This window comes from Camelus dromedarius, chromosome 4 (assembly GCF_036321535.1).
Source record: "Camelus dromedarius isolate mCamDro1 chromosome 4, mCamDro1.pat, whole genome shotgun sequence".
Classification (NCBI taxonomy): domain Eukaryota; kingdom Metazoa; phylum Chordata; class Mammalia; order Artiodactyla; family Camelidae; genus Camelus; species Camelus dromedarius.
This window is the reverse complement of record NC_087439.1, coordinates 31,623,565-31,635,571: the sequence shown is the minus strand read 5'-3', so window position 1 is coordinate 31,635,571 and position 12,007 is coordinate 31,623,565. Positions and strand designations below refer to the sequence as shown.

Here is a 12,007-nt window from a genome sequence, read left to right as displayed (position 1 = left end):
AGATCCTCCCTGGGGAATGAGCAGTTTGAACTACATATTGGGCACCCCAGCCCTAGGATGTTACACTAGGAAGATGAGTCCCCTTAACTGGTTTGAAAACCAGTAGGTTTAACAGGAGAGCTATAAGAAACCCAGGCTCTCCTCATGAAGAGTCCACACACACATGCTTACTCCCAGCAGCAAGGTGAACGAAGCAGATTGAAACAGCCTGGGACTTGTGCAGTTTCCCCATGACTGCCCCAACAAATGTCCTAGGCTCTACAACACCCCCTCCAGCACCTCTAATTCCAGAGCAGCTCCACAATAGGAAGAAGGTTGCTGTTGCCAAGGAGAGTGCACAGTTGGCAGGGACAGAGTTTGCTCAGACTCTGAACAATGGCATTTGAACCAGGAAGGGTGGCCATTACTGGTGTTTAAACAGGCGACAATGTTTGCAGATGACATGATACTATAGATAGGAAGCCCCAAAGCCTCCAACAAAAACTATTAAAATAAGTGAATTTAGTAAAGTTGCAGGATATAAAATTAATATACAGAAATCTTTTGCTTTTCTATACATTAATGACAAACTATTAGACAGGGAAAGCAAGAAAACAATTCTGTTTTAAATTGTATCAAAAAGAATAACTAGGAATAAATTTAACCAAGGAGGTGAATTATGTATACTCTGAAAATGATAAGACATTGATAAAGGAAACTGAAGATGATACAAAGAAATGGAAAGATATCCCCTATTTATAAATTGGAATAATTAATATTGTTAAAATGTCCAAAGGACCCAAAGCAATCTACAGATTTAATGCAATCTCTATCAAAATACCCATGACATTTTTCACAGGACTAGCACAAATAATCCTAAAATTTATATGGAACCACAAAAGACCCTGAACAGCCAAACCAATCTTGAGAAGAAAGAACAAAGCTGAAGGTATCATGCGTCCTGACTCCAGACCATACTATAAAGCTACAGTAATCAAAACACTATGGTACTGCAGAAAAAACAGACAAGTAGACCAATGGAACAGAGTAGAGAGCCCGGAAATAAATCCATGCATCTATGGTCAGTTAGTCTATGACAAAGGAGACAAGACTATACAATTGGGGAAATACAGTCTCTTCAATAGGTGGTGCTAGGAAAACTGGACAGCTACCTGTAAAAGAATGAAATTAGAACATCTCCTCACACCATATACAAAAATAAACTCTAAATGGATTAAAGACCTAAATGTAAGACTGGATAGTATAAAACTCTTAGAAGAAAACATAGGCAGAACACTCTTTGACATAAATTGCAGGAATATTTTTTTTTGATCTATCTCCTAAGGCAAGGGAAACAAAAGCAAAAATAAGCAAATGGGATCTAATTAAACTTAAAGGCTTTTGCACAGCAGAGGAAACCGACAAAATAAAAAGACAGTGAATGGAAGAAAATATTTGCAAATGATATGACTGATAAGGAGTTAATATTCAAAATATATAAACAGTTCACACAACCCAACACCAAAAAAAAAAAAAAACCTGATTCAAAAATACGCAAAAGATCTGAATAGACATTTTCCAAAGAAGACATACTAATAGCCAACAGGTAGATGAAAAGATGCTTTCTAATCATCACAGAAATGCAAATCAAAACCACAATGAGGTATCACTCCACACCTGTCAGAATGGCTATCATCAAAAAGACCACAAGTAACAAATGTTGGAAGGATCTGGAGAAAAGGGAAACCTACTACACTGTTGATGGGAATGTAAATATGTGCATCCACTAGGGAAAACAGCACAGAGATTCCTCAAAAAATTAAAAATAAAACTACCATATGACCCAGCAATTCTATTCCTGGGTATATATATGAAGAAAAAGAAAACACAAATTTGAAAAGACATGTTCACTCCAATGCTCATAGCAGCAATATTTACAATAGCCAAGATACATGAAAGCAAACTAAGGGTCCATCAACAAACAAGTGGATAAAAAGAGTGGTATATATATATGTGTGTGTGTGTGTGTATGTATTATATAAATATATATATATTATATATATATATATATATATAAATAAAATGGAATATTACTCAGGTCCCCTCAAAAGGAATTTTGCCATTTGCAACAACATAGATAAACCTGGAGGGCATTATGTCTAGTGAAATAACTCAGTCAGAGGAAGACAAATACTCTGTGTCATCATTTACACGTGGAATCTAAAGTATAATAGAATAAATATAACAAAACAGAAGCAGATTCACAAAGAGAATGGACTAGTGGTTGCCAATGGGGAGACGGAAGAGGGGAGAGGCAAGATAGGGGAAGTGTTGATTAAGAGATACAAATTACTAAGTATAAAATAAATAAGCTACAAGGATTTTACAGCACAAGAAATATAGCCAATATTTTATTATAACTTTAAATGAAGTATAATTTATAAAAATACTGAATCACTGTTATACACTGAAACTAACATAATATTGTAAATCAACTATATCTCTATTAAAAAAGAAAATTCTTGTTGAAATAATTTGATGCCTACAATATTATTATCATATTGCATGGTGAATTTATTTTCATATTGGCAAATTGTATTTTAAAAAATCCAGCTATATGCTATATATTAGAAATACACCAGAAATATAAAGACACAGAAATTTTGAAAGTAAAAAGACAGAAAAAAAGATGCCCAAGAAATACAACCCAAAGAAAACTGGTGCCACAACATTAAGACCAGGCAAAATGAACTATAAGATAAAAAAATTATTAGGCATCATATGATCACTACATCTTGATGAAAGGAACAACCCATTAAAAAGGTATAAACATTATTAACCTGTGTGTATCTAATTATATTATTATAAAAAAGCAAAAATGGAGACAATTACAAGGAGAGAAAGATAAATACATTAAAATAGAAGAGATATTAACATATTTCTCTTCATATTTGAGATATTATACAGACAAGAAGTTAGTAAAATATAAAGATATGAAAGCACAATTAATAGTCTTTCTCTACTGGATGTATATATACCATTATATCCATCAAACACATAATATACAGTCTTTTCAAGTATATATATGTTTAAAGATTGATCATTAACCTGCAAACTAAACTAAATAACAGATACCAAAGAATATTTATCATGGCAATCATATTCTCTGATAACAATGAAAATATATTAGATGATAATAAACAAGAGGGTAAATTTTTAAAGTGAAAGTTCCTTGTATTCCAAACATTCCCCCTTCCCTCCACCTTAAATAACCAAGATGAAGAGAGAATTACTGTAACAGTTTGGGCCATATCCTCTCAGATCATTTTTTTTTCTAATATAGTAACATCTATCATATTTTCAAAAAAATTTTCAAATGTTTTATAAAATCATTCCCTCTATATTTTTTAACGGAAATATAGTTGAGGTATAATATTTTGTTAGTTTCAAGTGTACTATGTAATGATTTGATATTTACAAACATTTTGAAATGATCACCACAGTAAGTCTAGTAATTATCTGTCCTCATAGAAAGTTATTACAATATTATTGATCATATTTCTTACGCTGTATATTACATTCCTATGACTTATTATAAAATTGGAGATATGTATCTTAATTCCTACACGTATTTTTCTCACCCCCCAGCCCTCCTCCCTTCTGACAACCACCCATTTGTTCTGTGTATCAATGAGACTGTTTTCATTTAATTTTTTTTTTTAGTTTTATGAAGTTTTATTCTTCTTCTTCTTATTATTATTATTTTAAATATGGAATGCTTCACCAGTTTGCATGTCATCCTTGCGCAGGGGCCATGCTAATCTTCTCTGTATCGTCCCAATTTTAGTATATGTGCTGCCAAAGTTAGCACTGTTTTCATTTAATTTTTAATTTTTCATCTCCTTTATCCATTCATCTGTCACTGGACTCTTACATTTGCCTCCGTATCAAGGCTATTGTAAATAATGCTGCAATAAAGACTAGAGTGTATGTATCTTTGCTAATTAGTGTTTTTGTTTTCTTTTGCTAAATACCCATAAGTGAAATGGCTGGGTTATATGGCAGTTCTATTTTTAACTTTTTGAGGAACTCCATACTGTTTTCCGTAGAAGTTGCGCTAGTTTACAACCCCATTGACAGTGCACAAGTTTTTCCTTTTTCCACATCCTCAACAAAACTTGTCATTTGTTGTCTTTTGACAGATGTGAGGTGGCATATCATTTTAGTTTTGATTTGCATTTTCCTGATGATTAGTGATGTTGAGCATCTTTTCAGGTGTCTGTTGGTCATCTGTATATATTCTTTGGAAAAATGTCTGTCATGTCCTCTGCCCACTGTTTAAGTTGGTTATTTTTTAAAAATTTGGGTTATATGTGTTCTTTCTATATTTTAGATACTAACCCCTTGTCAGATATATCATTTGCAAATATCTTCTCCCTCAAGTAGGCTGCTTTTCCATTTTGTTGATAATTTCCTTCACCGCGCAAAAATGTTTTAGTTTGACAAAGTCCCATTTGTTTATTTTTGCTTTTGTTTCCCTTGTCTGAAGAGACATATCCAAAAATATATTGCTACAATTGATGTTAGAGTATACTGCCTGTATTTTCTACTAGGAGTTTTATGATTTCAGATCTTACATTTAAGTTTTTAATCCATTTTGAGTTTATTCTAGTATATGGTATGAGAAATATATAGTCTAGTTTGATTCTTTTCCATGTAGCTGTCTGGTTTTCCCAATACATTTTATTGAAGAGGCTGTCTTTTTTCCATTGTATATTCTTATCTCATTTGTCATAGCTTAATTGACCATATAAGTGTGAGTTTATTTCTGGGCTCTCAATTCTGTTCCATTGAATCATGTGTATATTTGTGCCAGTACCGTACAATTTTGATTACTCTAGCTTTAAGAATAGTTTTAAATCAGGGAATGTGATGACATCAGCTTTGTTCTTCTTTCTCAAGATTGTTTTGGCTATTTGGGATCTTTTGTGTTTTCATACAAATTTTAGAATTATTTGTTCTACTTCTGTAAAAAAAATACCATTGATATTTTTATAGGAATTGTATTGAATCTGTAGATTGTCTTATGGGGTATGATCATTTTAACAAAATTAATTCTTTCAAATCATGAGCGCAATGTCTTTTCATTTGCTTGTGTCTTCTTCAATTTCTTTCATCAATGTCTTATAGTTTCTGAGTACAAGTCTTTTACCTCCTTAGTTAGATTTATTCTTAGGTACTTTACTCTTTTTGGTGCAGTAGTGAATGGCATTCCTTTCTTATTCTCTTCCTGACAGTTAATTGTTAGTGAATAGAAACACAACAGATTTCTGTGTGTTAATTTTGTATACTGCCACTTCACTGAATTTATTTTTAAAATCTAATAGTTTTTTGACAGCATCTTTAGAATTTTCTCTATATAGTACCATGTCATTTCTAACAATGACAGTTGTACTTCCTCCTTTCTAATTTAGTTTTCTTTTTTTTCTTTTTTTTTTTCTGCTTGCTGTGGCTAAGACTAAGAAGTGGTGAGAGTAGGCATCCTTGTCTTGCTCCTGTATAGGTCTCATACAATTAATTATGGTTTAAAAATAAGTGTAATTATTAATGACAGATGAAGGTAAGTTTTTCTTTAAAGAAATATTCAAGGTAATATATGACAAAAGAATGACACAATTAGTATATCACCATCAACATTCCTCATGAACTAACAGATCTAGGCACTGAGTACCAATGACTGCTTATATCACAAAAGGAGAATCAATCAGACATTGGTCATTGGTTGTCTCCTGATTAGAAGAATACAATGCCACCCATGAAGAAGCCTAGATTGAAAAGAAAAATTGAACCTGAGTCTGATCAAGCCTCCAGACCAAACTACTGATTTACAGTAAATACAAAAGACACTCTCCAAGTTAGCAATTTCAGAGAGAACTTCCTTCTCTGAAAAATCATATATTTAATTCCAGGGAGGTGTTCTGGCCATGCTTGAGTTTTATATCTACCACTTGGACCAACTTATTGGAGCAAAGGATTGAAGTACTATAATTGGTGACTGACTGTCACATGTGCACCTCTACAGCCAGTGACTGTTTGGCAGCTATACCAGAACTTGGAAAGTGGAGGAGCAGTTTCTGAAAATAAAAGAAAAAAAAAAAAAAAAGAAAAGAAAGAGAACAGCACACAAACATAAATAATATGGTAAAGAAATGGGATTTTTTTCGTGTAATACTTTATTATACAATGAAAGTGGGGAAAGGAAGAATTATACAATGAATTATCTGGGATTATTGCTGAGTAAATTGAAAAAACAATGTCATTGCTTTTGACCAAACACCAAAATGAATTCTGAGGACTATTCAGAATAATACTGTAAATAAATCACAATATTCTAAAAGAAAATTGGTCTAAATATTTTCCTAAACTCTTAATAGGAAATTCAAAGAAAATACCATTAAATGTATTTTCTTCTTTCTTCTTTAAAATACATACATACATACATACACACACACACACACACACACACATATAAAATATATCATTACCATACAACTCAATAATGTAAAAACAAACAACCCAATCAAAAAATGGGCAGAAGAACTAAATGGACATTTTCCCAAAGAAGACATACAGGTGGTCAACAGGCATACAAAAAGGTGCTCAACACTGTTAATTACTAGAGAAATGCAAATCAAAACCATAATGAGGTATCACCTCACACCAGTCAGAATGGCTATCATCAAAAAGCCTACAAATTACAAATGCTGGAGAGGGTGTGGTGAAAAAGGAACTCTCTTACACTATAGTGAGAATGTAAATTGGTGCAGCCATTATGGAAAACAGAATGGAGATTTGTTAAAAAAAAAAAAAACAAATAGAGCTATCATATGATCCAGCAATCCTACTTCTGGGTATATATCCAGAAAAAATGTAAACTCTAATTCAAAAAGATACACGCACCCCAATGTTCACAGCAGCACTATGTACATGGAAACAACCCAAGTGATCATCAGCAGATGACTGGCTTAAGAAGATGTGATTATATATACACTATGGAATATTATTCAGCCATAAAAAGACTGAAATAGTGCCATTTGAAACAACATGGATGAATGTAGAGAATATTATGCTTAGTGAAATAAATCAGAGAAAGACAAATACTATATCAGTTATATGTGGAATCTAACAAATAATCCAAATGAATCTATACACAAAACAGAAACAGACTCACAGACATAGAAAACAAACTTACAGTTACCAAAGGGGAAAGGGAGAAGGGAAGGACAAATTAGGAGTATGAGATTAACAGATACAAACTACATTAAATAGATTAGCAATAAGGATTTACTGTATAGCATAGGAATTATATCCAATGTCTTGTAATAACCTATAATGGAATATAATCTGCAAAAACCCCCACAAAAACCTGAAACTAATGCAATACTGTAAATCAACTTACTTCAATTAAAAAAATACATCATTGCTTTTAAATATTATATAATTATATATAATAATGACATACAAATATTACATATAATTGCATGTGCATATACATATACCTATAATGTATAGAAATATTTGCCAACATACCTTACGAATACTGAGTAAAGATTCTCCTCAGTGAAATACTATAAAACTGAGTCCAGCAGCATATAAAAAAGATTGTATACCATGACCAATTAGAATTTATCCCAGGAGTGCAAAATTGGTTAAACATATGAAAATTAATCAATGCAATACATCATAGGAATAGAATAAAGGAAGAAATATGATCACTTCAATAAACACAGAAAAAGCATTGGACAAAATCCAGAACAGCTTTAGATAAAAAAAGAAAACCAACAAACTAGGATTAGAAGAGTACTTCCTTAACCTCACAAAGAGCATCTACAAAAAACCCCACAGCAATGACATATTTAATGGAGAAAGACTAGATGCTTTCCACATATGATCAGCAACAAGACAAGGATATTTACTTTTTGCTACTTGTATTTAACACTGTACTAAAGGTTCTAGTCAGGGAAGATTAGAAAAGAAGTAAAACAAATTCTATTTGCAGATAACAAGATATTTTAAGTCCTAAATAATCCACTAAAAAACCTACATCTGATGTAGTAAGTTTAGCAAGGTTGTGACATACAAGATCAATATAAAAAAGTCAATTGCAATCATAAGCCTTGTATTTTTTGTTTTGAATGCAATGTAAAAATAGACTTGAATGCTTCTTTGAAAATGATAGGCGGTTTAACTTCGATTCATTGGTTTATATTATAAAATAAATATGGAACTTCAGGAGTACTTTTTATAATGTAAGATCCTGGTCTGATTTTTTCACATCCAGCTGTGTGATGCAGGTTTGTTATTTTTAAGTAAAATTGTAAAATGAAAATCAATTCACCTATCACCTGGGGAGTATAAGTATACTTGAAGAAAGTAACTTTCTTTAGGAATCAGAAGACCAGGCTGTGCAGGAACTTGGAGTCTATAATCCAGACTCCGTGATTTAGCAGGGACCAGTCTCTTTTGAGGGACCTGAACCTGAAGGTTTTTTTTTTTAAGGTCTTAGTGTATCATCATGTGCACATGTCATTACAATCATTATCCAGTGTTCATAATCGTTTACTGTCTCATATTGAGTACTTTATATCAGGAAGAGGTTTCTCCATAGAATAGAATTCGGATAATTTTTGGCTAATGAAGACCAGGAATTGTTTTCATTGAGAACACTGGTGTGCTACATGATTAAACATAAAATATTATCCAAAATTTTGCAAAACAATAATGCCTGGAAATCCCTAAATCCTGACAACGCACCTCTATTTTCCCAAGTAAAGTTACCATTTAAATGTCTTTTAACTGATTTCATCTGGAATATTTTTATGGCAATTGTTAGGAGAGACAAAGTGGCACCTAAAAGTAGAATTTGACAGTAGGGCTAAGCAAATTGTTAGCTTCATGATCTGCAGTAGTTCCTACACTTACTTTCTGACTCCTTTTCCCTCCTATTTCCTGTGCCTCCTTTACCCCACATCCATTTTAGACCTCATGCTCTCTGTTTGGGAGGAGAACTTCCGATAAATGTATCAACAAAGAGGCCAGTGACCTGAAGTTGTCTGTCCAGAAATCTTTGTATTTTAAAAAGGGCAGTCTCCTCCTATAGGAAAAAAAATATGTAACTTCAGACTTAGATGGGAAATATATTTCAGGTAAAAACTCAGCATTTAAGTTCTACTTAAGAAATTTATTAGTCCATCACTCAACATAGTAAAAGAATCACAACTAAGCAATAAATCTAGCTATTAAATGTTTATTTTGATATAGCCGTTAAATGATTAAATAAAATACTGTCAGCCTAGAAATAAAGATAGCACAGTGATATGGCTAAAGTAGAAAGAAAAAAGTGATCGTGGTACATTGCCAACATTTTCCACTTAGCCATCAAGAACAAGGTTTTATAAAAGGGAAAGTAGCATGATGTGAAGTGAGTTTCTTTTCACTTACTTATTAGATAGGGAATTGAAGACAATGTTGAATTTTTCATGAAAATCAAATAAGTTGAATCACAAGGAATGGATACAGGGAGAAAATAAATTAGGTTAGTGACCTGTTGTTTTCCAATCTGGTGTGTGAAATGGTTTCACACTCTGGTTTTATTTTGAATGTTTGTGATTACCAAAAAAGTTTGAACATCTTTTCCTATGCTTATGAGCCATTTTTTATCCATCTTGGTGAAATTTCTGGTTATTTCTTTTGGCCATCTTTCTGTTGGAGCATTTGTGTTTTTCTTAGTCACAGGAATTCTTTAAACATTTTGGACTAACCTTTTGTTGGTTATATGTGTTGTAATTATCTTCTCCCAGTTTACGGTTTGTCTTTCACTCTGCTAGTCGTATCTTTTGAGGAACAAAATTTCTAAATTTGAACGTAGTTGGTTCATTATTTTCTATACTTCCATTTTAAGAAATCTTTCCTCACTATAAAACTATAAAGATACTATTATCCAACACTGTCTTCTAAAAGTTTGATTGCATTGCTTTTCCATGAGGTCTGTAATCTGTCCTTTTTGTGTGTATAGTGGGAGACAGGGGGTATAATTTCACTCCCTCTCCCTCTATAGTTATTCAAATGTCCCAGCACCATTTATTGCAAGGCCAAATTTTCTTCAATTGCGAGATTTGATCATCTCAGTCAAGTATCAAATATCCATATTTGGACGCTCAATTCTGCCCACTGGTCTTTTTGCCTATTACTGGGTATATACCACACCATTTAAAATATTGTAACTTTATAAATTAATTTTATAACTGGAAGGTCAAATTGTTCCACTTTATTCATCTTCTTCAAGAGGATCTTGGCTATTACTGATCTTTGCTCTTTCATTTAAATTTTAGATTAGTTTGCTCAAAAACTAAAGTACCTTGAGATACTGATGGGAATTTCATTAAACCTACAGAGTAGTTTTCATAGACATGGCATCATTACAATATTGGGTCTGTACTCAATGAATATCTAACAGTTTAGGTTTTTAAAAAATGTCTTTAAAAAATTTTATAAACTTATCTTACAGATTTTATAACTTTAATATTTATTGCTAGGTATTTAATATTTGACATGCTGTTATAAATATTATCTTAAAATTTTCATTTTTAAAATGATGGTTTATAGAAATGCCATGTATTGTTATTGATGTATCTAGCAACATGCTAAATTTTTTAAATTAATTCTAATAATTAATCCATAGGTTACTACGGGTTTAATACTTTGGGACAATCATATTACCTGCAAAATAATGAACTTTTTGTTTCTTCCTTTTCATTTCTATTCTTTTTCTTTATGCCTTTCTGTGTTGCCTAGGATATCCAGTACACTACTGAATAGACATAGTTATTGTGGCTATCCATGCCATTTGCCTGATATCAAGAGTAAGCTTTCATTGTTTCACAAATAAAAATTTGTCAAATTTAGAAAGTTTTATTTCTAGTTTTTTAATATTTTTATCACAAAAAATGATGTTTTATCAAATGCATTTTCTGCATTTATGAAGATAATCATATGGTTTTTCTTCTTTAAATTATTAAAGTGGGCAATTAAACTTTGTATTTCTGAAGTTAAAACCAACTTTGTGAGGATGCATTTTTTTAAAGCTGGATTTGATTTAATAGTTTGCTTAGGGTTTTTATATTTCAATTCATGAATGATATTAAACTGTAAATTTTCTTTCTCACATTGTCTTTTAAGTTTTCCTTTCCTTCTGCTTAATTTGCTCTTTTTCCCATAGCTTCTTAGGTAAAACTTAGGTCATTGATTTCAGACTTTTCTTCTTTTCAAATATAAGTATCCAACACTATCAATCAGGTCAAAGTGGTTAACAATGTTCATAATCAGTTTGTCTTTGTTGATTTTTTTCCCAGTTGTTTTCTCAGTTTCTAGAGATCTCTCTAACTGTAATTGTGATAAAATCTCCAACTACAACTGTGGAATCGTCTATTTCTCCCTTTAATTTTTTCAACTTTTATTTATGAATTATACTTATGTTAGACCACTAGGTATTATTCCACAGATCTCTGTCATTTTGTTTTTTTTATTTTTCACCCCTTTTTCTCTCTGTTCTTCAGACTGAATAATTTCCATTGATCTATCTCCAAGTTCTCTAACTCTTTCCTCTCTGTCATCTCCACTTTGCTATTAAGTTGATCCAGTGAAATTTTTACTTCACATACTGAATTCTTCAGTTCTAGAATTTCCACTTTATTTTTATAGTTTCTATTTCTCTGTGAGATTTCCAATCATTTCATTCCAACAATATTTCCCTTTACCTCATGGAGCAGAGTTACAATAGCTGCTTCAACTACTGATATTTCCAACATCTTTGATGTTCCAACATCTAAGTCATCTAGCATTATCCTCTGCTGATTATCTTTTACATTTCTTTAATTCTTGGAATGTCAAGAAAATTTGGATTCTATCCTAGATATTGTCAATGTTATTATTTTGTAGGATTCTGGACTCTGAATTCTTTCATAATTCT

General features: G+C 31.9%; 1 non-coding gene across 1 annotated transcript; it reads right to left on the bottom strand.

The window, feature by feature from the left end:
- Positions 1-3,743: 3,743 nt before the first annotated feature.
- Positions 3,744-3,850, bottom strand: LOC116153196 (U6 spliceosomal RNA). Its single transcript, XR_004136984.1, has one exon. It is a non-coding gene; the product is annotated as a U6 spliceosomal RNA (small nuclear RNA).
- Positions 3,851-12,007: the final 8,157 nt, after the last annotated feature.